Source organism: Echinops telfairi, unplaced genomic scaffold (assembly GCF_000313985.2).
Source record: "Echinops telfairi isolate 266 unplaced genomic scaffold, ASM31398v2 ScPeMD7_7404;HRSCAF=8442, whole genome shotgun sequence".
NCBI lineage: Eukaryota > Metazoa > Chordata > Mammalia > Afrosoricida > Tenrecidae > Echinops > Echinops telfairi.
The window spans coordinates 885,999-890,947 of record NW_022111304.1 but is presented as its reverse complement, the minus strand read 5'-3'; positions in this window follow the sequence as shown (position 1 = coordinate 890,947).

Here is a 4,949-nt window from a genome sequence, read left to right as displayed (position 1 = left end):
ATCAAGAAAACATCCCAACCCAGTGCTGCCCAAGCCCACAAGTCCAACATTAATCCATTAACCCCTATGTCCAATACCAATCCACAAAGTCCACCTCCATCTCACAAAACAGATGCAATGATGCCGACTGCAGGAGGAAAGCAAAGTCAGTGAATGTGTAAACATTTCAGCTCTGGCAGGGGACTCCACATGGGTGTTCCAGCACCCAGGACTGCATCGGGGTTAGGTCCATGTGGCCTCTCCTCAGGGATGTCTTGCAGGAAGGGAACCTTGCCAGCTAAAGCAGGGGACTGGCTAAGGCAGCTTCACCCTGGTCCAACCATCAGAAAGCAAGAGACCCGAGAACTAGAAAGGTGAGGCTCACTGAGCCATTTATCCCTCCGCCCTTCAATTATCCCCACATGTGTTTATCAGGCAAGTTGACACAATAAACTAACTACCTCAAAGTAACAGGAAACCAAACGATCTGTTGCATTGGATAAATTTTCTGCCAAGGATCTCTTTAAAGTATTCAAGAACAGAGATGTCACTTTGATGAATAAGGTGTGATTGACTTAAGCCATGGTATTTTCAATCAGCTCACATATGCATGTGAAAGCTGGGTAATGAATAAGGAAGACCAGGGAAGGGTTGATATATTTAAATTGTGGTGTTATTGAAGAATATTAAAAGGATCATGGATTGCCAGCAAAATTGGTCTCATCTACCTTGGCCATTTTATTATAAGGGAAAAATTGATGAAGAAGGCCATCATGCTCGGTCAGTAAAAAAATAAACTGCCAATGAGTTGACACAGCAGCTGCAAGGATGAGCTAAAAAAACCACAATTGCGAGGATGACTCAAATCACTATTGGTGGAAACTGATGTGAGCAGCACCTTCCAGCAACAAATAAGACATGAAATCATCATTTTCAACACACTTCAAAAAAATCTGTAAGACAAAGGAACTCAAAAGGAATTAAAGGTCATTTTATACCTTTGTGATATGTCCTTACTCTGTAGAAAAGTTTCTATGCATTATCCCTAGTCTTAAATATTATATTGAAATCATTTAAATTTTTTCCCAAACAATTTGATTGTTTATTTTCAGTATTAGTTATTTCATTCAAAAGTCAGAAAGAGCAATATCAGACTTTTACCTGGTTCACATTCTGAAATGAATTTTCAAACGTTAACTCACTGTCACGCTAATCTTCATCCATGTTAACTATCCAGGCTGCCTCTTGCTTTGTTAGAGCCATTGCCTGTTTTCTTACATCATCTTTACTCAGAATTTAAGAATAAATTTAAGTTCTCTCATCAAAATAATTCAGATTTAAAAATTCTTAAACATATTTATTCCTATATAGTGTCCTGGATATTTCAGAGTTTTAAGGATATCATTATGAATAATACAAAGGACAGAGGCACTATGCTGACATGGCTTAAAATTTATTAGGCAAACAAGGAGATAAAAATAAAAACAAATGATTAAATATTGATTGTGTTAATAAAAGTACAATTAAAAGTGTGAGAAAAAAACTATAAAGAAGGTCTCACATACTTATAATCTCACATGTTTCCACCTCCAAAGGACCATTTTGGGAAAATTAAATTGATGCCTGCAATTTAGGGTAGAGTGAGTTTGGAGGTAGAGACAGAGTGAAAAAGTTATTGAGGAATGGAAAATTGGTGCTACAGCGAATAATGTAAGGGATAAGAAAGTAGTGGATCTGAAGTTAAGTTGGTCAGAATTATGCTATTTTGCTTTGTCAGTAATTAAAACCCATATTGAAAAGTGTTTAATGGCACCTGATTAGCGAAGGAGTGGCAAAATATGAATTAAATTTTAGAAATCACAATTTTACCTTCTCTCTAGAAAATGGGTCGGAGGAGGGAAAGATAGAATAGATTATTTAGAAGCTATAAATCTAATTAGAAAGTAATTGTGGATTGGATAACATCATGACAACTGTAACAGGCTTTTGCCATAAGCATCCCCTTCATCTGCTATTTGACAGTTGATATATGTTGAATTTTCAACAGCCTAAAATAAATCAGTTCTACCTTTCTAAAGTGCATTTTTTGTGTGCTGTATATTTGACTTAAAAATTATAATGCTATAAGTTTCTATTGTGCTAAAAGTGATAAAGTTCATCAACCTTGTAAATAAAAATAGTACTTAGTCTTGAAGGATTAATGATCAAAAAAGAGCAAGTTTAACTGGTAATTTTCTTGTTTTGTTTTTATCAAAGTTCTCTTTGCATGAGTGTTTGTGGAAATCGGCTTACCTGTATACTCAGGTATAATTGCATTTTCTGTGTGTATTGTGTGCTATTGTTGTTTTGTGCTGTTAAGTCCATTCTGATTTAGAGGATCATTGTAACTGAGTAGAACTCCCTCAGAAGTCTTCCTTGGTGAATACACCACCCAGAGTCTACGTGCATTTTATACTTCATTAAAATGTCTTTAAAATTGTATTTGCTGCAATGATTTTTAAAATAACATTTTATAGGAACTAATATGTCTGTATTAGGACAACATATATCTACCTACAAGGAAATTCACCAAATACAATTCTTATTCAAATTTGTGCACCAACCACAAAAGCTAGTGATACAGGAATTGAAGATTGTAATGAAGTCTTCAATCTTAAATTAATCAAATATGCAACGCAAATTAATCAAGATGCATTGATAATTATTGTTGTAGGAATGCAAAAGTGGGAACCAGAGTAGAAGAAATATGAGTTGGAAAATATGGCTGGTAATGGAAATGAAGCTGGAGATCACATGACAGAGTTTTGCAAGACCAATGTTTTCATCACAAAAGCTTTCTTCAAACAACACAAATGGTGACTATATACTTGGACTTCAGATGGAATGTACAGCAGTCAAATGGACTACATCAGGGAAGAGACAATGGAGAAACTCAATATCAGCCATTAAAACTAGGGGAACAGACTATCAATTGCTCATAAATAAGCTCAGGTTGAAGGTGAAGAAAATTGAAACAAGGCTAGGAGAGCCGAAATATGACCTAGAGTATATCCCAATTTTGAGAACATCTCAAGAACAAATATGGAAGAACAATGAGCTGTGGGAGGATGCCAAGAATGTCACTTATAAAGAAAGCAAAAGTTCAAAAAGAAGACAAAACTGTAAAAAGTTCAAAGCAGATAGTGTTAGAGACTATGGAGTTTGCTCTTAATTAGAGTGACTAAGACAGATGGAGGAGATGGTGACATCAAGGAGCTGGGCAGATATTTCAAAAGCAAGCTTGAGAAGACAAAGTAATAGATGATAATGAAATGTGCAAAGATCTAGAGTTAGAAAACAAACAACAAACAAAATACATTTAGCGTATCTTCTTTTTTCATTAATTGGGATTTAATACATATTTCATATAATTCCATATATCAATCATGTAAAGTAGAATTATACAATTACTACCACAATCAGTTTTCAAGCTTTTTCTATGGAATCCTTGACATTCTCTCCCTTTTACGTGCCCACCACCACTGTACCCCCTCCCCAGACTACTTATTCTACTTGCTGTCTCTGTAGGCTCATCCATCCTGGGTTTCATGTACCAAAAAAATGGAAAAGCATATACCACAGCTTCAAGAGGGTGACCTCCATCGACATAACATTTCTGAGATATACTGTAATATGAACAAACAATAGCTGAAGAAAACAATACAAACCAAAAATACAGAAAATGTTGGAAACGTGGTCAAGGCTATCTTGCATCACAGGGGGATCTACTTACACAGTTTTAACTGCTCAAGTCAGATTTATGCCTTTGATCATTTATACTCCGCTCTCCCAAGCATTCTGTTTAGTGACCATTTTCCTCCCATCCCTCAATTTTAGATAGGGGTAGTTCTCATGAAGTTTATTTCCTATGTAGTTCCACTAATGGATCTTGGGGTTCCGCTGTCATCCGTCACCTTCTGCACACTGGACTCTCATATGTGGATTCCAGTTCTTTGGTGACTGATGATGATGTGTTTCTTCCATGTGAACTTAGATGTCATCTCATGTAGATAGCTGCTTGTTTGGAGACAAGCCTTTAAGACCGCAGACACTACTTTATCTGAGAGCCGGGTACCATATAAATTCTTCACCACATTTTGCTATAGCACCTGTAACTTCTGTGTTCCCTTCCTGAGAGCAAGTATCGAGCAGAGCCATGATGTAAGAACTAATTATTCTTAAATTGAAGTTAGGATTTATTGCAATCCCAAAACCCATTCCTGGATCTATCAGCATATCTTTAACTGAAAGAACTCAAGAAAAATAAATTAAGACTCAAGTTGAAATATTGAAAGATTCTATGAGGGACAATATTGAATGATTCAGGAAAGCATCAAAAGAAGATGGAAAGAATACAGAGTCACTACCAAGAAGATCTAGTCAACATTCCACCATTTCAGGATGGAATGTAATCAACATTCAAATATTTCAGGAGGTGGTTTATGAGCAAGAAACAGAGGTACTGAAGGTTTTAGCTCCTGTGGTAGTTGCCCAATCTGGTGTCCATTTGGGAATTAAGAGGATTAAGAGTGAATGGGGTGGAGTCTACTCTGACAATCGGGTCATAGCCAATGAGGCTTCTGTGTGTGCATGGGCTGCCCCTAAGGATTCTGGGATATCTGGCTTTTCCTCCTTGGAGGCAGGAGACACTTCTCTCTCTGTTGACTTCCTGTGAGACATCCCTGAGGAGAAGCCACATAGAACTACCCTGATGCAGCCCTGGCAGTTAGAGAAGCCACGGAGACTCCTGCTAGCACTGAGATACTTACAATGCCACTGGATCCAAAGACTTTCTATCCACTGGCCTGTGATCTTCCTGCATTCAGCGTCATCGCACGTGTTTCGTGAGTCTGAAGATGACTTTATAGATTGATATTGAACATATGGGCCAATATAGGACTTACGGGCTTGGATTGAACTGGGTTGGGATG